General features: G+C 44.7%; 1 long non-coding RNA gene across 1 annotated transcript; it reads left to right on the top strand.

The window, feature by feature from the left end:
- On the top strand, positions 1 to 25,863 carry LOC119479557. Its single transcript, XR_005204701.1, has 3 exons — positions 1 to 12; positions 5,848 to 5,860; positions 25,721 to 25,863. It is a non-coding gene; the product is annotated as an uncharacterized LOC119479557 (long non-coding RNA).

Genomic DNA, 25,863 nt, shown 5'->3' with positions numbered 1-25,863 from the left:
AGGGTAGAGCAGGTTGTCCACCAGTCGGAAGGTCGGTGGTTCGATCCCCGGCTGCTCCGGGTCACATGTCGATGTGACCCGGAGCTCCCGAAGGCATAGCCATCGGTGTGTGAATGAGTATTTAGATTAGATCCTGATGGGCAAAGTTGGCGCCTCTGCCATGAATGGGTGAATGCTAACATGTAGTGTAAAGCGCTTTGAGTGGTCGGAAGACTAGAAAAGCGCTATATAAGTCCAAGTCCATCTTCTCTTGCTCTAATTAAGTCAAACAGGTATGTGCAATGACGTTTCGCTCTGTTTAACCCTGGGAGAAGAACCATGGGAAGCTGCCGGATTAAGGCAGCTTGGTTTCAGTGCAAAGGGTGAGCGTCCTTACTCTGAAAATATAAAGTAATACTAGTGTACAGTTAGTACAATAACCATGGGAAGAGACACTCAATGATGGACACCTAACACACTTACCAATGTATTACATACGTAGTGAAGAATACTCATGGTAATAACAGCTGTAGTTATCAGAACTACAGCACAGTGCTGCCTGCTTTTATTAGCAGTGGTATTTTGCCTTTCTACCCATCAAACAGAAACAGAGCAGTCACAGCAGTGAAGCAGGCTTCTCAATAGATTATTACCAGGTGAGATACAGGTGTTGTTAACGTGGCAATGGCCTATTTCTTTGTAAGCATGCAGACATTGATTGGCACTGTTGCTGAGAGTGTCAACGTGCACTAGTGTAGCCAGAAAAAAAACTGTGGGTGTGCATCAGAAAAAACTGGGTATGTCACGTGATCCAGGGGCGGACTGGGACTTAAATTCAGCCCGGTACTTTGAGATGGAGAGGCCCTCTATGCGTGCACTGGGAAGCGTGTGCACTACTACAGCAACGTATTCTCATACAACGGTTTGTATGATATCTTACGAAAAGTTATTCATCCTTTTTGGATTGTTTTCCTATGAATGTCCAGTAACACATGTCAATCTCCACTCGTTACATGCATACAGTCTTTTCAAAATAAACTTCTGTCTTCACAGGAAACAACTTCCTTAGGTCCAGACAAGAAAGCTAAGAAACATTCTTAGTTAGGTTCAGGCAACACAACCACTTAGTTAGGTTGAGGAAAAGATTGTGGTTTGGATTAAAATAATGTTACTTAAGCACGTAAATTACGCGCCAAATAAATCAACATCTACTTGTGGTTTCACACGGGACACGAATGACGGTCTCCTGGCAGAATGTCCGGTACTTTTAGACCCACCCATCCACCCCAACCTCTGCTCTGTAGCTCTTTACGTCCTGGTTCACAATAACAGGAATTACACACACATTGATTTTGTGATATATTCAGATGTTTTGCTCACCCATCCATCCACCCCAACATCCTCCCTCTATAATAGCATCACCTGACAGAGTGGTCAGGTTGTCAAACTGAAGCTATAGATACAGTTCTCCTGTGCATGGCTATAGATGATGGAAATCAATATTATCATAACCTCTGGGTTGTAAAACAGTGCAACGATATTTTAACAGTGAAGTTGACCAACATAACAAACCATGGAATATTCCTATAAAATGGCAGTTTCCTTTCATCCATGTCCTTTTAGTTTTTGCATTTTAAATTGTATTTCCATCTTCAGCACAACCAAGGTTTTCTGTTAGCTCTTCTGTAGAGGCCTATCTCAACCTCAACCCTCCTCCACTTTGGGTCTTACTTCTCTCCTCCTGTGTCTCTCAACTGTCTGACCATCTTCCTGTCTCTAGCCTCCCAGATCTTCCTCCCTTCTTCCTGCCTTCTCCCCTTATCTCCACCTCATGTCACCTCTCCTCTGCCCCTCCCACCCCTCTCCCTCACCAAGTTGTATTTAATTACATGTCATAATGGAATCTCATTTGATCCAGTGCTGCCTAATCAAATTAACAAAGTCCTCCTTTGATTTTCAATTATCTCTCCTCCAGGCTCTCACTAGCTTTATTTGATACCCTCCATCGACCACCAGCCACAGGCAAGAGATGGATGGATAGATCACACACACAATCACACACACTTCAGAAGCTCATGCACACTTTAGAAGTATATACACATAGGAATTGAATCAATGAGCATTTGGAAATAAGTGTTGGGATTGTTTTGATCCTACATGGGTTACCAGTTGAGCAAAGGTTTAGCAAGTAGAGACAATTAAAATGGTGTCAGGTAAAGACGAGGTATGTTCACTTTAATGACCCTGGAGGGAAACTGAGTTGATGTAGTGGTGAATAGCACCAGCAGAACAATGACAAAAAAAGACATAATATAACTACTATAAAATATAGAACACTTAAAGGGTACGATACCATGAACAAAATGCAAAGTTTCCACAAGTTATGCAGTTGTGGAAACTCTGCTGCATCTGGAGGCTGCCATTCATAGCTCTCCAAAATATATGAGCCCATCCATCAATTATTGGCCACTTATCTAGGTCATGCTAAGCAAAGTAGCCCGGATGCACCGTCTCCAAAGCTATCTCCTTGAGCTCCATGTCTGTGATCCAGAGGCCTTCCTAGACCAGATGGATGTAATCCTCCCAGTGTGTCCTTGATCTGCCCTGGGCCTCCCAGTTGGACTTGACTGGAATGCCTCCTCAGGCCGATGACCAGGAAACTGAATCAGACGCTGAACGACATAAACTGGCTCATTTCAATGGCAAGGAGCAGCAGTTCTCCATCGAGCTCCTTTCTCCTTCTCACCCTGTCCCTAAGAGTGTGCCAAGACATTGTACAAATTCAATTATTTGGGTTGCTTGTATCTGCTCTCTCATTCTTGCAGCCAGTACCTAGAGCTGATAACCATTGGTGTTTGGTTGGGAATCAAGTTGCTTCCTCGTAAGAAGGAGTTCAGAGTGAATCCACAATTTACCACAGTCTCAAACTCCAAATCCAGTGACTACTGGCATCAATGACAATGGACACCTTTGGCACAGTCCAACACCCACTGAGAACATGCTTGACTTCCTTCAGAGAATACAAACACAGCTCTCACTGTTGAGGATCAGACAGCTCGCAGCAAAGGCCCAGGTACCCTGCAGCACACCCTCTCAACATATCTCAAAGTAAACTCATGCTAGTTCTTATAAATTTGATGGTGATGATGATGATGATGATGATGATGATGATGATGATGACATTTTATATGATGGTTAAGTATGGTGGTTTAAAATCTGAACCACCTGCAGCTTAACATTGGTAAGACGAAGGAGTTGGTGGTGGACCTCAGTAGGTGGAAAACACCCCCTACACCTATTTCCATCAAGGTGATGTTGACGCTGTTCAGGACTACAAGTACCTTGGATCTGGAGAAGCTGGACTGGGCTAAGAGCAAAGATGCTGTGTTCAAGAAGGGCCAGAGCCAACTGTACTTCCTGTGGACGCTCCGGTCATTCAATGTCTTACCATGCTGAGGATGCCCTACCAGTCTGTGGTAGCTGAGTGATTCTGTGCTGGGGCAGCAGAGGCAGGGCAGTCACACGCTCATCAGGAAGGCTGGCTCAGAGAGAGGAGGATGCTGAACAAACTATGGAGCATCATGGACAATGACTCTCCTTCCTCTCCTTCCTGTGGCAAACAAAACTCTACAAACTCATCTACCTCATGATGAGAGGTGCCGAGTTGACTCCAGCCTCCATTTCATGACTCTCTGCTCTGCTTGTTTACTAGCTCTTATGGATTACAACCACAACACAATATTTTGAATTAACCATAAACACTTACAGTGGAGGAAATAAGTATTTGATCCCTTGCCGATTTTGTAAGTTTGCCCACTTACAAAGAAAAGAACGGTCTATAATTTTAATGGTAGGTTCACTTTAACAGTGAGAGACAGAATATAAAAAAAAATCCAGAAAATCACATCATATAAAAGTTAAAAATTGATTTGCATTTGATTGTGGGAAATAAGTATTTGATCCCCTAGCAAAACATGACTCAGTACTTGGTGGAGAAACGTTGTTGGCAAGCACAGAGGTCAGACGTTTCTTGTAGTTGGTCACCAGGTTTTGCGCACATCTCAGGGGGGGATTTTGGTCCACTCCTCTTTGCAGATCATCTCCAAATCCTTAAGGTTTCGAGGCTGTCGCTTGGCAACTCGAAGCTTCAGCTCCCTCCACAGATTTTCTATGGAATTAAGGTCCGGAGACTGGCTAGGCCACTCCATGACCTTAATGTGTTTCTTCTTGAGCCACTCCTTTGTTGCCTTGGCCGTATGTTTTGGGTCATTGTCGTGCTGGAAGACCCATCCACGACCCATTTTCAGTGTCCTGGCTGAGGGAAGGAGGTTGTCGCCCAACATTTCACGGTACATGTCCCCGTCCATCCTCCCTTCGATGCGGTGAAGTCGTCCTGTCCCCGTAGTAGAGAAAGACCCCCAAAACATAATGTTTCCACCTCCATGCTTGACGGTGGGGATGGTGTTCTTGGGGTTATAGTCAGCATTTCTCTTCCTCCAAACACGGCGAGTTGAGTTGATGCTAGAGAGCTCGATTTTGGTCTCATCTGACCACATCACCTTCTCCCAAGCCTTCTCTGAATCATTCAGGTGTTCATTGGCAAACAGACGGGCCTGTACATGTGCCTTCTTGAGCAGGGGGACATTGCGGGCGCTGCAGGATTTTAATCCATTACGGCGTAGTGTGTTACCAATGGTTTTCTTGGTGATTGTGGTCCCAGCTGTCTTGCGATCATTAAGAAGTTCCTCCCGTGTAGTTCTGGGCTGATCCCTCACCTTTCTCATGATCATCGATATCCCACGAGACGAGATCTTGCGTGGCGCCCCAGACCGAGGCCGATTGATGGTCATTTTGTGTTTCTTCCATTTCCGAATAATGGCACCAACAGTTGTCTCCTTCTCACAAACCTGCTTGCTGATGGTCTTGTAGCCGATTCCAGTCTTGTGCAGGTCTGCAATCTTGTCCCTGACGTCCTTAGACAGCCCTTTGGTCTTGCCCATGGTGGAGAGGTTGGAATCTGATTGTGGACAGGTGTCTTTTATACAGGTAATGAGTTGAGACAGTTGTCTTTTATACAGGTCACGAGTTGAGATTCGGAGTACTTTCTTAAAGCGAGAGGACTAATCTAACCGGTCTGCGGGGGACAGAATTCTTGCTGGTTGCTAGGGGATCAAATACTTATTTCCCACAATAAAATACAAATCAATTTATAACTTTTATATGATGTGATTTTCTGGATTTTTTTTTATATTCTGTCTCTCACTGTTAAAATATACCTACCATTAAAATTATAGACCGTTCTTTTCTTTGTAAGTGGGCAAACTTACAAAATCGGCTAGGGATCAAATACTTATTTCCTCCACTGTACCTCTGCTTGAGATTTGATAGTATACATACATAGCTATAGTATATGCCATGTTCATGCATATCTGTATGAAACTCAACAAGAAGCAACCTATGAACCTTACTGCTGAACTTGTGTGTATTTTGGATTTTGTGTATTTTTGATATCTGTTTATTTCTATTTTATATTTGCACTCATTCTACTTGCACACTTTGTACTGCAACTGCTGCACAACAGTTTCCCTAGGGATGAATACAGTTCTATCTTATCCTACCTTATATATTGTTAGAAACAATGTTGTATAATATTCATTATTGATAGCTATCAACAACACCCGCAGGTATCGTTGTGTCGTTGCAGGTCAAGCCATGGACAGGCAATAATATGACACACTGACAATAATCCCCTCGAAACGACCACAAAGCCAACAAGTGGAGACCTAGTGAAGGATGCATAATATGTTGACCAGGCCTATGGTGAGACCAGGCCCGGTAACAACCCTTGTGGTAAGAACATATTGAAAGCCACACTGCCTGTGTTGCACTCAACAGCTGAGGAGATGCATGGCTTTTATTAGCCCCTGACAATAACTGTCAGCCAGCATTTCATATTCAAAGTAATGTGTATAATTACAGTTTTACGAGCAGCCTCTGAATACATTTAGACAGTGATTTTATTTCTGAATGTGATGCTGTTCCACAGATTATCAATAGTTAATGTGCTCTCCATCTTCCTCTGGACAGCCAGAGAGAGCAAGCAAGTGAGCAAGTGAGTAAAAACACAGAGAAGGAGAGAGAAGCACTAACCTAATAGGAGAAGTTTATTCTCTAGGTGTAGATGGTCAGCCACAGCAACTTAGTCAAACTTAATATCTGTAAAACCTGTATTTACCAAGTTCACGGTATAATCCTTATGATTTCATTAGGGCCAGTATTTTTCAGAAGTAGACATTTGGGGTTGAATTCACAAAGAATGTATTGCAGAATTATGCAACACGTGCAACCACTATCTGCCCCGTCTCAAGTCCGATTCACAAAAGATATTGTGCTAATGATATTACTGCTCAAAAACGCACATAACATTTTCTGAGTGATATTTGTCCTTTTTTTCATCTGATTGCAATTATCCATGTGGTAAAGTATAAATGTTGCCTTTGCGCCAAGAACACAGTAGGCTGGACAACGGCAGAGAGAAAAAGACAAATGACATGTTCCGACGGTGAGCTACAGGTCCTGACCGACGAGATGTAGAGGCATTCATCAGAACATCAGGATTTGGGATTTCATATCCCAGTCTACATATAATAATATAAAAGACCTAAACTTTACAAGATTCGTCATATACATACAGGAACATACATGGAATTTGATCTCTGCAAATAAGCCATCTTTCGGAGCAGTGGGCACCCAGTCATCACAGGTTAAGATTAGCATTATTGTACCTCAGCACAGTTTGTTGTTGCTACAAAATGAATTAAGCAGTGATTTAATGCACCACCTAGCCAAACTGCCAAGTGACCCAAAGCAAACACACCCACAAGGTTGCATGACCAACAGGTTCATGCTGGGTCTGGCTAACATGTCAGATCCAGCAGTAACTTCTGCTTTCACGAATACCCCTTTCACACTGAGGACTCAACCAGGGTTGAAACAGGGTTGGTTGTGTTTGAAAGGGTTAACCCACAATGACTGACTTGACTTTGCGACCCAGGTCGAGGGCTGGGTCAGACCAGGGTCGGACCAGGATCAATTTCGATGCGAATGGCACGGACCAGTGTCGCTAACAAACAGAGCGGGACAAACCTATTCGGTTGCAAATGAGGGCGCACAGTCGTGACACAGCTGTCACAGGTCGCTGTGGCTCATAAACAAACGGTGTGCGTAGCAGAAATGTTTTCTGAGACACCGGAGGTGAACGACGGACAAGAACAACACGGATGTGTGGCGAGACTTTGAGGTGCGGGAGCTGCTGGCCGTCCGAGGTGATGAAGAAAAAAGCGGTAGATGACCTTGACGATGAGAGACAACGTAGTGTAACGTTAAACGAACATAACAAGGCTGCTGAATGAGAGAGGCATCCGTCGTTACGCTACACGGAAACACACAGTGTTAATAATGAGCCGACCACCTCACGGCACCGCCAGCTGTACGCACATCTGTTTTTAAAGCATGTTTGCACATGTTCAATTTGTAACGTTATCTCTTTTTTTTCAAAATAAATCTTCATGAAGATCCATCTGTCGCCTGTTCTCTCTGTTATAAAGTAACAAACCCAGTCCCAGTTCGTTACATTATCGAGCTATTAGCAAACTAAATGGAATATAAACTAATTTTATTACATTTGAACAAGCTCTTATATTATCCATCAGTTGCCACATGTCCAGCTGAACAACTTTAGTAGGTCTACTATATGAAGCCAATCTTAGCTGGGATGGTGGTGTGAGTGAAATATATATTTCAGTCTTCAGAGGTTTCTTATCATTTTGTAAATGTAGCCTATATTATCATATTAGATAGAACAAGTGTAGTCTAATATTATGATAAATGGGTTCTGTAGATAGACAGAGGAAAAAAGGTTCATGTTGGTGAATAGATGCTGTAAATCTGTATGTTGTCTGTATGTTTCTGCATACATTACAGCTCCGTACATACAACATAGTTAAACATTTTATGAAACTAAAAATTGCTCCCGGGTTGGTACCCAGGTTGTATCTGAATCGTCCTGACCAGGGTTCAACCCAGGTTGACTGACTTGGTTTGAATTTACAAAAGGATAACCCTGGTCCAACCCTGGTCATTGGTGTGAAAAGGGGTATAAGGAACCTCTACCTTAAGTGAGGTGTGTGGGGCCCTCCTGCTGTTTTTGAGTTAATCCTGTCACATCGTGATCAGCTCAGAATGTATGAACACTTTGAGTAGCGCAGTGGGACAGGGAGGCTGAGTGGACTCATTATATTATGCTTTGAGAATAAACGAGCTGTGGAGGATTTTGCAGTGCTCAAGACTCACAGAGTGATGTTCAGACAGGTGAGTACAACAACACAGTTACTGTGTGTGTAATTCACTTTCTAGTGGAAAACGTCTCCTTTGATAGGCAATGTAGCTTTGTGTGCATGTGTGTGCACTACATATTGTGCAAAAACTGTGCATCTATCTTTCTGCTAACTATGTGATTGTGGCTGCGGCCTCTGTGGAGTTTATATTGTTTATACACTCTTAGAAATAAAGGTGCTAACTAGAACCATATAGGGTTCTTCGGCTTGTCCTCATAGGAGAGTACCTTTTTGGTTCCTAGTGGAACCTTTTTTAAAGGTTCCACCTGGAACCCATTCAAATAGTTCTACCTATATCCCAGCATGAAAGGGTTACATATAGAACCATATGTGAAAGATTCCACCCAGAACCCCCTATGAGAGCTTCTACAGAAAAGCCCTTCTATGTTTTAATGGTTCCACTCAGAACCCTCTCTAGTGCTTCTATACAGAAGCTTTACACCTTCTAAGGGTGCTAACAAGAACCCTTTATATTCCCTTTTAAATCCCATACATTTTTCTCCACCCTAACCGTGGTTTTTGTTTAACAGGTTAGCCTGGGGCTATGGGAACCACATCCAGCAGCCGTAGTACAGAGTAGCCCACAACAATCATGGTTTACAATCACAGTTTTTGGGGGTGTGGGCTGGACGCATGCTTTCAACAGTCCTTCAAGAACGCTTTCTGATAAAAAGGGTTCTTCACAGGCAAATGGTTCTGGGTAAAACCTCAGCCCTCCTGTGTTGTCTGCCTTGGTGATGTTTTATTCTGCTGTTAATTATATAAGAAGTGTCAGGCTATTTAATTTATCATTTATTGTTTATTTGATTACACTATTAGTATTGTTTACAACTTACACTTGTATATAGACATTTTATTTTATTTCTCATTTTATTGTTTACCCTTGGTGCTTTTTATACATATATGTATATACTATTTATACATACACCTATTTTTTCACTACTTGTGTTGTCCTTGTACCTAGTTGTTATTACTATTTCTGTGTAAGTACATTGAGAGAGATGGATAAAACCTGATTCTGTAGCTTAATAATGTTTGTTGCATCCGTCCACTTGTTATTTATCGCCATTACTTTTGTTTATTTGAGTTTTATCCTCTTTTCAGGTTAATTCTAGTAAGGTTACACTGAGGAAGGCTGTTGTGTAATTGATATTCTATGGAAGCCCTGAGAGCTCAACACAATGACAATAAAGGCATTCTGATTCTGAAGGTGATTTAATATATGTTAAATCATATTATTCACCATAATTAATAATCCCCTCCAATTAATTGGCACCTTAACGTGGTGGAGGGTTTTGTGTGCCCTAGTGATCCTGGGAGTTGTGTTGTCGAGGACATTAGCTCCTGGTAGGGTCTCCCAAAGCAAAGTAGTCCCAGGGGAGGGGCCACATCAAAAGCGATTCACAAACCCTATATGTATCGGCACCAAAAGAGTTGTGTAACCTTGCCTTGAATAGGGAAACCAGGGCCCCCTCCTGGAGCCAGACCAGGGAGGGGAGCTCACTGGCGAGTATCTGGTGGCCGGGCCTTGGCCCATGGGGCCCGGCCGGGCACAGCCGAAAAGAACTACATGAAGCTGCCACCCTATGGGCCCACCACCCACAGGGATAGGCATTGGGGTCAGGTGCAGTGTGAGCCGGGTGGCAGGCAAAGACGGGGACCTCGGTGTGCTGATCCCTGGCATCGCAGACTGACTCTAGGTACGTGGAACGTCACCTCTCTGGCGGGGAAGGAACCGGAGCCGGTGCAGTTGATATAGTTTGGCTCACCTCCACGCATAGCTCTGGTTCTGGAACCAAACTCCTGGAGAGGGGCTGGACTCTCGCCTTTTCTGGAGTTGCCCAGGGTGAGAGGCGCCAGGCGGTTGTGGGGATACTCACGAGCCCCCGGCTGAGTGCTGCTGTGTTGGAGTTCTCCCCGAAGAATGAGAGGGTCACCTCTATGCGACTGCGAGTCGCTGAGAGGAAGTGTCTGACTGTTGTTTGTGCACCAGACAGCAGCTCAGAGTACCCAACCTCCTCGGAGTCTCTGGCTGGCATCCTGGAAAGGGCGCCGACTGGGGACTCTATAGTTCTGCTGGGGGACTTCAACGCTGTGGGCGACGATGGAGAAGCCTGGAGGGGGTGATTGGGAGGGAACGGCCTGCCTGATCTGAACCTGAGTGGTGCTTTGTTGTTGGACTTCAGTGCTAGTCATGGATTGGCCATAACAAACACCATGTCGAGCACAAGGCTGTTGATACGCTGTTACAAGCCATCCATTCCTTGTATAACCAAGGTGAGAGCTGTGTCCGTATACCTCGGCAAGTAAAAAGAAAAGTCAAACTTTTTTCCAGTGGGGTGTTGGCCTCCGCCAGGGTTGTCCGTTGTCACGGATCCTGTTTGTGATTTTCATTGACAGGATCTCAAGGCACAGCCGAGGGGAGGAGAGGGTCCGGTTCAGGGACCTCAGAATTGCGTCTCTGCTCTTTGCAGATGATGTGGTTCTGTTGGCTTCAACAGACAGTGACCTTCAGAAGCACTGGGGGTGGTTTGCAGCCGAGTGTGAAGCGGTCCGGATGAGAGTCAGTACCTCCAAGTCTGAGGCCATGGTTCTCTGCCAGAAAACAGTGGATTGCAACCTCCGGGTTGGGCGTGAGTCTTTTCCTCAAGCGAGGGAGTTTAAATACCTCTGGGTCTTGTTCACGAATGACGGTAAAATGGAGCGGGAGATGGACCGGTAGTTTAGTGCGATGTCTGCAGTTCTGTGGGTGCTGTACCGGATTGTTGTGGTGAAAAAGGAGCTGAGCCGGAAGGCAAAGCTGTCCTTTACCAGTCCATCTACGTTCCAACCCTCACCTCTGGGTCATGAGCTTTGGTAGTGACCGAAAAGAATAAGATCGCGGATACAAGCAGCCAAAATGAGCATCCTTCGTAGGGTGGCTGGGCGCAGCCTTAGAGAGAGGGTGAGGAGCTCAGACATCCGGAGGGAGCTCGGAGTAGAGACACTGCTCCTTCACCTCTAAAGGGACCAGCTGAGGTTGTTCGGGCATCTGATCAGGATCCTCCTGAACGCTTCCCTTTGGAGGTTTTCCAGGCACGTCCAACTGGTAATTGGCCCAGGGTAGACCCAGAACATGCTGGAGAGATTAGATATCTGGTCTGGCCTGGGAATGCCCCGGGGTCCCCCAGGAAGAGCTTGAAAACGTTGCTGGCAGAGAGGGACGTCTGGAATTCCCTGCTAAGCCTGCTAAGCCTGCTGCACCCGCGACCCAGCCTCGGATAAAGGAAAGAAAATGGGTGGATGGATGGATAATTAATTATTTGGATAATTATTAATTGTTTTTGACAGCCATTTTAATATTTTTCCAGCTACTGCACCAATATAATTTGGTGCCCCGTTATTATTAATATATATTGATAATGTACTAATATTAATTTTATTTACATTGATAATTATCTTTAATACTTGCTAATAGCCAGACCAGCTCCTACCTGCGTCAACAACATCCCAGTCCTGTTTGTATCTGCTCCAGCTTGTTTCCATCCCTTATTTACATGCTTAGGGAAGCAAAATGTAATTTCCAGAAAGGGCCGGTGCAGCATACACTGTTTAAGGTATTCAATCTCCTCCCCGCTTACATTTAACTCATTACTTTTCCTTAATGCATGCAGATTTGCTTTCTGCCTGACTGAGGGAACACATTCAACACTAAACAAATGGATTCTGCCCCCTCACTGTCTTTCTGTGCTGTGTTTCCCTTTATACCATTCATCCTAAATTTGAATAATGTTGATATACATACAGTAGGATGTGGGCACTCTTCTCAGCCCTCTGTGTGTGTGTGTGTGTGTGTGTGTGCGTGTGTGCGTGTGTGTGTGTGTGTGTGTGTGTGTGTGTGTGTGTGGATACAAGGGAAACCTCTCGTTTCACATTCATCATGGTCATGACAGCTCTTTGTAGTGGGGGCCCTACCTCCTCATCTCTAGCAGTGGGAGAGGGTAATCATAGGTGTCATTCAATCATTCTGAATGACTCTGCTCAAACAGAAACACACACACACACACACACACACAGATACAAACACGCAACCCTTTGATCTAATTACAAACCTGACCTTTAGTTGAGATGATTGGCTGGCATAACCGCTCATGGGGCTGACACACACACATTCACGCACATATTTTTCCCTCACATGCAACCTTCCATCCCTGTTACATGCAAACACACATGCGATATTTTTAAATGCACTGCACACAAGCACACACACACCTGTAGTCCTTTGAATCCTACGCACACACGCACGCATTCTCGCACGTACTTTCTCTGCTCTCCAGGGGCCTCATGTATAAACTGTACGCACGTACTAAAATGTTGCGTACGCTGTGTTTCACGCTCACGCCGGGATGTATAAAAATCAACGTGACGTGAGAATATGCGGGCCGTCCTCCAAACTCTGTCATTTGGCAGTGTCAAACTACAAAATACTGAAACTCGCCAAATGAGTAAAAATATTTTTTCCACTCAACTTACTGAGCTTTATTTATGAAGTGGGATTAAAACACATATTTATTAACTAGTTTGCGCATAATGTTTAACATCAGAAAGGCACAACAAAAACACATTTAAACTAATTTCCCAGAGACGACATGCCTTAAACCATTGTGTCAAAACCACATCGCGTGGTGCACAATGTGGCAGACCAACATGCTGTGTCTGTGCTCCAGAGGAGCTACAGATGGATGAACCGGACCCTGGCCCACCTAACAATGAGCCAAATGCAGCAGTTATACAGCGCCGTTTAGATGAGATACACAGAATGTAAAGCAACGAGGTGAGTTGAGACAAACATTTATTTTTTAACAAGGTCTTTTAATATTTGATTTATCTCACCAAGAACGTCATTCATTCTTTTTAATTCGTTTATATCCTTCATTGTATTAATCTCTCTCTGTGACTCCAGCACAGCGTTAGTGAGGACGCGGCCAGACCGGCGCCCCTCAGCAGTGGAGGCCCGGGATGCAGCTCACCGTGCGCCTCCGGGAGCACACAGTCAGCTGCTGTGGAGACGTTGCGTTTGTTACCGATTCCTGGGGAAAGAGCAACAAATCAAATATTTTTCTAGCTTCCACCTCAGTAACAAGCACTTCAATTTCACACTCGGTGAAATTCTACTTTTTTGTTCCTTTTCATGCACGATTTGCCATTGTTATTGTTATTTGGAAACTAGGTGACAGCATGGCGCGTATTTATAGTCATTTGCATAGTTATGAATGGGAGGAGACAAGGCGGACCAAGTGGCACATGCAGCTAAGCTCAATTTCACATTATTTGGGTTGTGTAAAGGAAAGGTACGCAGGAACAGACGTACGCACGGTTTTATACATGTGGACATTTCTGTGCTTACGTACTTTTCCAATTTTGTGAGTACGCCAGTGTGAAAGCTGCAAAGTCTTTGCCTGTATTTGAAACCGCATACTATACTAGTAGTACGTACTGATTTGGCCAAAATGTAGTATGTAGTATGTGAACAAAAGCAAAATCTACAGTATGCCAAAAATAACCAGACGTCGTACTGATTTGGAAAAAAATCTCCAGTCTGCATCGGACCAGTCTACCTCGCCTACTGTATCCCACAATGCAAAGCGCTGGATCGCTACAGGCTACGGGTACAAAAACAGCAGCCAAAAACGGCTTGTTTTTAACATTTTTTGTAGCTATTTCATCACTAAATTCACTTCTGAAAGTTTTTGGGGCGAGAAATCAACGGTGTAGATTTTTAATATCGGCAGTTTTACGAAGTTAGATGACGAATCGAACATTTGTTCCACCGTTGTCGGAGTTTAGAAGCTCCACAAAATGCCATGACAGCTAGCTAACGCCTGCCGGAGTCGCTGCCAGCCAGCCGGGTAGTCACGCTCAGAGACCGCTATGAGCTGGATGGAGCTCTCTAGAGACCGGTCTGTAGACGAGAGGCTTTGATTTCCCTATTGACGGATAGTTTGTTTAAATATCACAACACAGATGTCTGTTATAAATTAAAAGGAGCCTATGATCATCTGTCTTTATGGAGTTGAAAAGCTCCACAATCGCCGCTGGAGAGCCGGCCAGTCACGTTCCCAGGCTGGCTACAGAGCAGCAGAGTGGCGAGGGAAAGAACAGCTTCTGATGGTTCAGAGAGATACCTGCTGAGACAACATGACTCTTTTTAACATGTCTCTAATATCTGGAGGGAGATCAGTCCTCTGTTTAGTTGCTGGAACTGAAAAAGCAGTTTGAGTAACGTAAATTTTGTGGATGAATATTTTATATTTCCCGTCTCCCCTCGTTGATGATCCTGTTTGTCTCACTTCATGTTAGAATAAATAGTTTAAACCTGCAGTATCTTTAAAAGTAAACAAGCAGAACATAAACAGCTAAATCAAAGTTAGATAATATTGCAGTAGTGATACGAGTTCGTTTTTTAGTCCAGTGCTTTAAGAGCTGGTTTAAAGGCTAAAGCCTCGTCTAGCATACTGCTAAATACATCGCTTTAACCGTCACATACTGCATACTACTGAAGAGCCGTACACTCTACACTGCGTTCTTCAGTAGTATGCAGTATGTACTGTATACTGCATACTGCGTTTGTCAGTAGTAAGCAGTATGCGGTTTTGAATACAGCCTTTTATACACAAGGCCCCCCGATCTTCAAGGTTCTGCCCTGACTTCCTGACTTTCTGAATTTTAGGATAGGTAGGTAGGTAGGTACTTTATTAATCCCCGAGGGGAAATTTCTGAGTTACAGCAGCAAAAGATAGAACAATCACACAACAAGATTAAGAATAGAATAAGAATAAATAAGATAGAAAATAAGCATTAGCAATAAATACTCTTAAGAGCTGGTTAGCAAGTGCCAGTACTAATGTCCAATTGTGATGCATGTCTGACTGCACTGCTGGATGGATGAGTGACAGTGTGTGTGTGTGTGTGTGTGTGTTTGAGAGAGAGGGGGGGTGTTATTTAGTTAGTCCAGAGATGAGTTGTACAGTCTGATGGCAGTGGGTAGGAGGGACCTTCTGTACCGCACCGAGGTAGGAGAAGTGTTTCGCTGAATGTGCTCTTCTGTCTGGCCAAAGTGTGGTGAAGTGGTTTTGTCCATAATAGCCAGCAGCTTAGCCAGCACTCTCCTCTCAGCCACCGTACCCACTTGGTCCAGGCTGGCTCCAAGGACAGACCCCGCCTTCTTTAACAGCTTGTCTATCCTGCCGGCATCTGTGGCTTTAATGCCGCTGCCCCCCCAGCAGACAACAGCAAAGAAGAGGGCACCCCCCACCGCTGACTGATGGAACACACTCAGCATCGTCCTGCATACACCGAAAGACCTGAGCCTCCTGAGGAAGTGGAGTCGGCTCAGGCCCTTCTGGTATATGGCCTCAGTGTTCACACTCCAGTCCAGCTTGCTGTCCGGGTGCACTCCCAGGTACGTATAGGACTGCACCACTTCCACTGGTCTGCCAGTCAGGTAATCAGTGACCCAGGTCACCAGTGAAGCATCCACCTGCATTGTCCGTAGTTTGTCTCCCAGGAGTACAGGTTGGATGGTGTTAAAAGCACTTGTGAAATCAAAAATGTAATCCTTGCAGTGCTGTTTGCCTTGTCTAGATGGGAGTAGGTAGATTATGGCATCGTCTACCCCAATATTAGCCTGATAGGCAAACTGCAAGGGGTCCAGTCCTCTCTGCACCAGGGGTCTGAGGTGGGCCAGCACAATCCTCTCCAGAGTCTTCCTTATGTGGGAAGTCGACGCCGTCTATAGTCATTCAGAACACTGGCACGCCCTTTTTTAGGTACAGGGACCAGACAGGAGGTTTCCACATCACTGGGACTTTCCCAAGGCTCAGGCTCAAATTACAGATGTGCTGGAGTACTCCACACAGCTGGTCTGCACATGACCTGAGGACACCTGGTTTGATGCCATCAGGGCCTGCTGCTTTACCTGCCTGGAGCCTCTTCAGCTGCCACTTGACCTGGTCCGAGGTGATATTGATGTGTGACTGTGTGGGGGTTGAAAATCCAGGGGGAGGGGCAGAGAGGGGGCAGGGAGGACTGGGGGGTGGAGGGGCCATGGTGTGGTGTGGAGGTAGGACAGCAGGTGAGGAAGTGGCAGGGAGTGGGAATGGCTGAGCAGAAGCGCTTGATTCAAACCTGTTAAAAAAACAGGTTTAGCTCATCGGCTCTGGCTTGATTCTCTTCCATGGGCTGGCTGGCAACATTGTAGCCTGTGGTGAGTTTCATGCCCGACCACACTTCTCTCATGCTGTTTTGTTGGAGCTTATTTTCCAACTTCCTCCTGTAGATGAATTTGCTCCTCCTCCGTAACTTCTTCGGGATTTCCAGCCTCTCTCCCTGGAACATGACCGGCTTGTTTAAGTTGATCAGCTGAGTCCGTGAGTAAACAATATCTGAGTTGTAACTCGCACTGCAAACTAGCCAAAAAGTATATCGCCAGGGGCTAGTAAGAAGTAAAGGCGCTCCTCGCCCAACAGCCAGCCATTGTAGATAGCTGGAGTATCCAAACCCACAGAAATAACACAAGAATACAAGGTGCTGCTGCAACAGGCCGCCGCTCTCACAGTGCCAGGACACCCTGATGTGGAAGACTTGACACTGAGCATCGAAAAAAAAAATCACAGCAGCTTCCAAAAATATTAACAAGGGCTGTTAAATATAAATGCTATAATATGCAATATATAAACTGAAAAACAAAGTTCGGAAGCTTGTGTTTGGTGGATTATTTCTCTGTTCAGCTGCGAATGGTCATTGTATTTTACATGGTTGGAAAGCCTGTTTATTTACCTTCACAATGATGTCCAACTTGTAAGGATCATGCATTTGTGGGATGAGGCAGCACAGCTGATTATGTGGGTAGCGAACAAGAAAAAATTGCCAAAATGCTCTGCCAATGGTAAACAGTGTATTCTCCTGTTGGTGTTGACTCTTGTTTTGAGTTGTTTGGTGGATTGGATGATTGAACTCTCTATCAGTAACAAGGAACAAACAAGACATATTGTCTATTTTACACTTTTTTTTTACACTCGTTTAATACACCGTCAGGAGCCTCAGTAGCGGTGGAAGATCCATACGCAGCCACAACAGCCTGGCACCTCCTCCTCATGCTGGTCACCAACCTGGTCACACGTTGCTGTGGGATGGCATTCAATTCCTCAACCAGGATTCGTTGCAGGTCAGCCAGCGTAGTTGTGTAAGTATTGAATTGGGTTGAGGTCTGGACTCTTGGCCGGCTGTTCCATTCTCTCTACTCCCACATTGTGGAGGTAGTCTGTGATAACCCTGGCTCTGTGGGGGCGAGCGTTGTCATCTTGGAGGATGAAGTTAGGTCCCAGATTTTGGAGATTTGGGATCGCCACTGGCTGCAGAATCTCATCCCGATATCTCACTGCATTGAGATGGCCTTCAATGACGAGCCTTGTTTTGCCAGTGAGGGAGATGCCGCCCCACACCTTGACGCTGCCCCCACCAAAAGCTGTTACTCCATCGGTGCAACAATCAGCATAGCGTTCTCCGCGTCGTCTCCAGACTTTGACCCTGCCATCCAACTTTGGCAGACAGAACCTGGAGTCATCACTGAACATGACATTCCCCCACATGTTCAGGTTCCATTGTCTGTGTTGTCGACACCAGCGCAAACGGGCCTGACGGTGAAGGGCAGTCATTGCAGGCTTCCTGGTAGCCTTATGAGAATACACTGTTTACCATTGGCAGAGCAATTTGGCAAATTTTTCTTGGGCGCTACCCGCATAATCAGCTGTGCTGCTCATCCCACAAATGCATGATCCTTACAAGTTGGACATCATTGCGAAGGTAAATAAACAGGCTTTCCAACGATGTAAAATACAATGACCATTAGCATTGGAACAACAGAGAAATAATCCAGTATTTTTCAGTATAGTTGTGACATACGACACTATACTATATGCTCATTTTATGCCATGAATTTGAATGATTTTGACTTTTCTGACTCTAAATAAGAGTTCTGCTACACAAGCTGTGCTTTGTTGAATAAGCTTTTGGTTCTGGTTGGTTTTAGGTTTGCTTATTTATTTCCATCTGCATCCATGCCTGTCAGATGTTGCAAGTCCGCAACATGCTCCAAAGGAAAAGGGGAAAAGACAATGCAGTGAATTCAAGGCAGGTTTACCAATTGGGCACCAAGGGCCAACTACCCTTGGGGCGGCTGAGCAGTGGACGACCACAGAGCAGGTCGTCCACCAATTTGAAGGTCGGTGGTTCGATCCCCGACTGCTCCGGGTCACATGTCGATGTGTCCTTGAGCAAGACACTTGACCCCAAATTGCTCCCGAAGGCTGAGCCATCAGATTAGATGGGCAAAGTTGGCACCTTAGCAGCCCTCTGCCATCAGTGTATGAATGTGTGTGTGAATGGGTGAATGCTGATATGTAGTGTAAAGAGCTTTGAGTGGTCGGAAGACTAAAAAAGCGCTATATAAATGCAAGTCCATTTACCCCAGGGCCCCAGGCAACCCCAAAGCCCAAGGTTCATTGCATGAATAAATGAATTGTGAATTGTAAATGGTTTGAAAAGTGCAATACTAACAACAACTTTTATCCCCAGGTCACCATAACAGGTTAATCTGCCCATGAAACTAATGTATAGTAAAGGTTATTGAAAAAAAAAAAAATATACCCTCCGATCAAGTGTCCAATTTGGCATTGCCAGTTGGCTCTAAAAGAAGCGGGTATGTACCGCATTTGGGTCTCAGGTCTCAATTTTAGGCTCAAAGTCAACTGTAAATGAGCCACCATGGATGAAATACCAGTCAGAGCTTCAACTGCAGACCTAAGTAAAGCACCATGTTTGCTGAATTCATTAAAAAAACTGATTTCAACCACTAAATGTTTTATCAGGTATCCAAGTTTTCTTTCTTCTCTCTGTTTTCATTCTTACCTGTAATCACACCCAAGACTGATGTCACAGAGTACCAACACATCCTGGAGTGCATGTCTTTGTCACTGCTGCCAGATGAGTTTAACCACTGGCAGTGAGCCAATACAAGATTTCCAGGGGGTTTTAAGTTACTCTTTTAGCTTAGTGATTGGATGTTCCTTACTGAAATGCAGTTTGGTTGTAGTTGACTTGTCTCCCTCTTGTCCACAGGCTTGCAACTTTGACTTTTGTATATAACCAGATATTTCTTGTTCCTCCAACTATCAGCCACCTAACATTGACTACGCAGGAAAAAAAGGAACTGGACCTTTACTTCAGAAACCCTGGACACCTGAAAAAAACTAAAAAATCATCCCATTCTCAACTCTAGGAGAAAAATAATATGTGGTATAAAGGCAGATAGGTAGAGAAAAATAAAAACAGAGAATTCTTATGACCACAGGTGAATAAGAAATGGTGGACTCAAAAAGAAAGAGATAAAAATATAGAGAAGAGCAATGTAGGGAGCTGACAGTAAGATGAGCTGAGTGAGCACAATGGAAACTGATGGAGGGAGAGAATTAAAGAGAAAGAGGGAAGAAAGAGTGTGAGCTCGGAGGAAGATGATGCTGATGATAGGCTCGACAGCTAGTGTAATAAAGCATGCTAAGTGCAAGCCACCAGATTTACAGGGCCTTTACACCACAGCCGAATGTGCCATCATTTTCCTTCCCAAAACGTTAATGTCGCACAGGACTGCCATAAATACATCATCATGCTAATTTAAGGGTCCGCAATGGAGAAACCCCTCCATTGTTCTCTCCTGGGGCTCAAAAATGCCCTGGAACAATGTGAATTTTTATGAACATGTGGGAAGAGGATGCTGGTGTTCTCGTGCGTCGGAAGCCCTGCTCCCACAATGGCAGTCAGATGTAAAACACACAACAAACAAATGAGTGTGAGAAAATGGGCTTTTCCTCAGATCTGTCATTCCAGTGGCTCTGCATAACAAGCAGGTGATTGTCAGCCTTTGTCTAATAATGGCTTGGAAATGCATCTTATTATGCATAACTATGCACACTTCTGCAGAAATATGTTTGCTTTTTGCTCACTAGGGTTATTGGTCTGGTGCTGGCATTCCCATTTTTCTTCATCTGCAGCACTGCACCAACACCCAGCAAAGCTTGGTGAAAGGCAGACAAGGAAAAACAAGGATGTAGATCTACAGTATATTAAGATATCCAGAACTCATCTACAAACCCTTTCAAAATAAACTAAACTTTCGTGGTTGAAGCCACCTGGAATGCCAAACAAGTTGAGAACAACTTCTCTCATCAGTGTATTTATTCTCATCCATGTGTAAAAAAATGGCCATCATTAAAAAGTACAAACCTGGAGCACAGAGTGAGTCAATGATTCTGACAAGTGAACAGTGTGAGAAATGAAAAAAAAATTTTTTATTATTATTTCTGCCTGCATGCATAGGTAATACATGGCAACAATTACACAGCGTCACATAATGAGAGGTGTAAGGGAAGACAATGGCTAATAAGCGAGAGAGGGCCATTCTGCACTTCCCAGGGAGCTAATGAAAGCTTTAATTAAGTGTCAAACAGTAGTGAGGCTGGGGAGGCTGAGGAGAGCGCTGCTGAGGCCCCATACTGGGTATTTCTTCAAATTCATCTAGAGACCGGAGCCTCACTGACGGCTAGACTGCTGAGCCGAGGAAAGAAAACCCTCTCTCTATTCAAACACACACACACACACACACACACTGTATACACAACACACAGTAAAGGAATTAAACATTTACCATGTTTTGTAGCCGTTGTTTCTCTGAGTCAGGACCAGGTCACTTACTGTCGTCAACTTTTCTCAGTATTCTCAGCGCTGCTACACAAGCTGAACTGATTTGGTCTTGGAAAAATACAAGAGATGCAGAGAGGAGTTTGCACACACAAATGAAAGAGGAGAAACAACACTTTCCAATCTGAGATAGCTTAGTGTAAGCAAAACTTATACAGCACATTTTACAGGAGATACAGTATGCTGCACAGACTGTATGTATTTACTTTATTTATATTAGACATTAAATCTATAGAAAGGTGCAAGTTCCACCAATAAAACAAATGCAGTCTGATCTAACAGCCCTGCAATAGATCCTCCCTTTATGAAGGTTCTAATGTTCTGGTTCTGTTCCTGCTTGAGAGAGGTGCTGATTAAGCTTTACGGTCATTTTGGAGGCTCAATGTCAGCTGGGATTGGTTCCAGCCCCCTGTGACCCTCTGAGGATTAAGAGCGGTTACAGATAATGGATGGATGGATGGAATGTGTACCATCATTGATATAAATGGAGTGAACAAAATATTTGACAAATGAAACTTATCTGAAGTTCAGTCAGGAAGGCACTCTTTACTCTCTCATTCATTCACAAATCCTTCTGTCTCTCTCTCTCTCCACAGCTCGTACTCGATCAGCTGATTTTGTGCGTTTTACTCTTCGTAACCAACTAGATTCTGCCACAAAAAATCTTTTCTCCTCTCTGCTGCTGTTAGTTGTCATTACAGCACAAACTGATGTGAATGGAAAGAGAAATCCTTAACATCTTTAGCATCCTGTTGTTGGTCATCAAGACAATGTCGGATTTCGACCTCGATCCTCTTCTGGAAGAGCCAGACCTCGGCACAAATGTTCCACTGGAGCCCGCATCCAACTCATCGGGCGGGCGGCGCAGGAGCACTTGCCTAGCGCTTCTCCCCCTCAGACGATCCAGAAGCCCTTATGTGTCTGCTCCAAGATCGCGGCATCATTCCAGCTCCAGGTCTGTCTCTTTCCAGCTCCATGAGCTGGTGATGCAAACAGTCAGCTGTGGTCCTGCTGGGCAGTCCCCGCGTCTAGGTCTGCCCCAGTTGATCCCCCCCACTGTGCCTTCTCCCGTGCGTAAAAGGGCCAAGAAATCAGGCCCTTCCCAAGCTCCTCAGCCGAAGAGAAAGAACATCCCTGCTTGCACTTTTTCTCCAGCTGCCCATCCATGCCCCGCTAACACAGATAACACCTTGATCTCCAACCTGCAGTCTCTGGCTAATTCCATCAACACAATTGACCCACGCCTACAATCGGCATCTGCCCCCGCCTAAACATCAGCAACCATCGCCGCCACCCAGGCCTCCATGCTGCAGCTGGATTTCATGCTCAATCAGCCCTCCATATCCACTCCAATTGAAACTGCTCAACATTCTCTGACATCCGCCATCCCAGTTCCTCTACTATACAGGCTATACAGTATATCCCACAAGCAGCAAACATATCCACAAGTCTAAGGTCAAAAATCCTACAAGGTAAAGACGTTCATTTAGTCAGCTTCATGCTGCCATCCTCCAAGTGCGATAAAGCTATCGCCACTGGAGCCAATATCTCTGCGGTGTTAAAGTCATCAGATCCCCGGTTAAACAGAGACCTGTCACTCGGGCAGTTTCTGGTAGCCTTCAGCTTCTACCGTGTCATGAAAAACATAAATTACAGTCAGGGAGACTCTCTTACACTCTCATTCATTCACAAATCTCTCTCTCTCACTCTCTCCGGCTTCTGCTCTATCAGCTGACTTTGTGTGCTTCGCTCTTCGTAACCAACCAGATTCTGCCACGATCTCCCTAAGCCAATCATAAAGTTTCTTTCAAAATGTTAAAACTGTTCTCCTCTCTGCTGCTGTCAGTTTGTCATTACAGCACAAACCAATGTGACCCCACCCCATCAGCTCCAGTCTCTATCACACAGTGTCCAATCCTGCTCCACATCCCGTCATCAGATCTTCAGCGAATTCCCTTCACTACCACCACACCACTATCACCACCAGTGTTCCTAATCCTACCACTGCATCACTACACCCTTTAATATACTACGTCACGATGGGGTCTAAATCGCCAAAGACTTTTCATTATTCATATTATTGTGCAATGTGTAATAAAGTATTTCTCACTTTAAATGAAGTCTGTTCTGATTGAAATCTAACAACCAGTGGGGGCACATTGTTACCATAACCTGCTGGGGCCCTGAGGAATGATGAGCTGCTGGGCTCCCACTCGGTGCAGTGTGTATACAGGTTTTCTATCTTCAAGTACAAGTACTAGCTTTGCCATGTGGTCATTTGATTTCATTTACATTAGAATTTGCAATAATTAAGCAGCCTGGTCTCCTAAAAAATGACATTCCCATACAACAAAACTTTATTGTCAATTAAGTTTCAAGGGAAACATATTTTCTCACAGATTATGTTTCTTTTTGACGTATCACAAACACTGTTTTAATCTGTCGAAGTCTGCGTAGGGAGGATGTCATAGTCTTGGGTTTCAGTTGTAGTTTGTTTCCTGTTTTGTTTCCCACCTTTTGTGATTGTCTGCCCCGCCCTGATTTGTTCCACCTGTGTTCAGTCATCCTGTTCTCCTTGTGTATTTCGTCTGTGTGTTATCCCTTTTTCTCTGTCAGTTCGTCGTCGCTCCTTGTGTAGTGTGTCACCCTTGAGAGAGTTTTGTATTTGTAGTTATTCCTTTGCTTTTAATTTGTGGATTGGATTTTTGTTCTTCGTAAGTTGCTTTTTTTCTGTCATTTAGTACGAACTGACCAAGTATGGACCCAGCAGAGCAGCACCTTTTTTCAAGGAAAGAATTGAATCAATCATTGAATTTGATCAGACTGTGGAAAAACTGGTTTCCACTACTTACCACCAGTCTACACCGCTGTCTGCAAGCCTCCAGTGTGCTTCCCAGCCTGCTAGTCACCAGTCCCCTGTCCGGACTATTCGTCTTGACTTTCTGAGCTTCTTGCCTAAGCCTATGCCCCGGCAGCCTAAGCCCATGCCCCGGCAGCCTCAGCCAATGCCCCATCAGCCTCTGCCCATGCCCCAGCAGCCTCAGCCCATGCCCCAGCAGTCTCGCTACCAGTCTCAGTCCCCTTTTAGGGGATCTTGCATGGTGATATCCCCAAGATATCTAGGGTCTGGAGCCCCTAGAACGAAGCGTGGGTCTAGGAGACAGCGATCGACTAAGCTACCCAGTGGCCCACCCGACGTCATGCCAGTTCCGGTGTCGGGGGTCTCGGCTGACACCAAGCCTGTCCCTGTGTCAGGGGTCTTGGATGACTCCAAGCCCGTTCCTCTGTCAGGGGTCCCGGATGACCCGAAGCCCGTTCCTGTGTCGGGGGTCAGGCCGACACCTGCTCCTGTCATGGTCCTGGGTTTTGGTTGTAGTTTGTTTCCTGTTTCATTTTGAAAGTTCACTCCTCTTGTGTCTTGTCTGGTTTTACTTCCTGCCTTTGTTTGTTTCCCACCTTTTGTGATTGTCAGTCCCGCCCTGATTTGTTCCAGCTGTGTTCAATCATCCTGTTCTCCTTGTGTATTTCGTCTGTGTGTTATCCCTGTTTCTCTGTCAGTTCGTCGTCGCTCCTTGTGTAGTGTGTCACCCTTGAGAGAGTTGTGTATTTGTAGTTATTCATTTGCTTTTAATTTGTGGACGAGCTGCATTTTTGTTCTTCGTAAGTTGTTTTTTTCCGGTCATTAAATCATTGAACTCAGTCTGCTGCCTCCTCGTCGTGTTCTGTATTTGGGTCCAAACCCGTAAATCTCCGTAAACCTGACAGAGGAGGTCAGGCTGGATGTATGGGTCAAACAAACACAGGAGACACTTTCACCAAGGACACTGCTGTTTGTGTCCCGTGTGAAACCAAATGTCGACGTTCACTTATTTTAATTTACGTCTATAAGTTAAATAATGTAACAAATGTACATATAAGACAAATCATGATGTTTTATGAAGCCTAACCAAGTAGTTCTGTTGCCTAAACATAACCAAGTCATTTTGGTATGTTACAACGTTAACCATATGTTTAAAACTGCGACCATAATTTGGGATAAAATATGTTTCCCCTTGAAACACAATTGAGAATGCAGGTAGTTGTATGGGAACGCCATTTTTGTAGGAGACAGGGTTGTAATAAAGCATATAGGTATTTGAATTACATTTTGCAAACATATTGACAACATATCTTTAATGTTGCAGGTCAGAGAGGTACTGAGGAGAAAGGCCATGTCGGGCTGTGTGAACAAGACATAGATACGGTAATCCATTACAAAGCTAACCAGAGTTCAATGCACAGATCTGAGAACAGCTATGTGTTTTTGTGTTCTTTCTTGCTGCATTTTGAATTAACTGTGGTCAACCCAAAGTCTTATTGAATAAAACATAATGCATGTGCAAGTGTTTCAGCATCTACATTTGTTAATTATGCATCCGCCATACATCTTACCGGGTTTATCCTGCGATAATACAGTTAGTAACAACCAAACACTGGATAACGGCCGGTGTGTGTGTCGTGGAACCTCTTGCTTTTTATTTCGGTGCCCATGTTAAGGGTTAGGGTTAGAGCAGCTCAGCTGCGGATCAGAATCTCTTCAAGAGATTCAAGGTCTCGCCTGTTTTTGACGCGTGCCGCGCGGTTCACAGCAACAACAGACAGTGAAAGAGCTCCTTTGACTGTATATTGACATCACACCAGCAACATTACTATAGTT

The sequence above is a fragment of the Sebastes umbrosus genome, chromosome 20, assembly GCF_015220745.1.
Source record: "Sebastes umbrosus isolate fSebUmb1 chromosome 20, fSebUmb1.pri, whole genome shotgun sequence".
Lineage (NCBI taxonomy): Eukaryota > Metazoa > Chordata > Actinopteri > Perciformes > Sebastidae > Sebastes > Sebastes umbrosus.
This window is presented reverse-complemented; position numbering and strand designations above follow the sequence as displayed.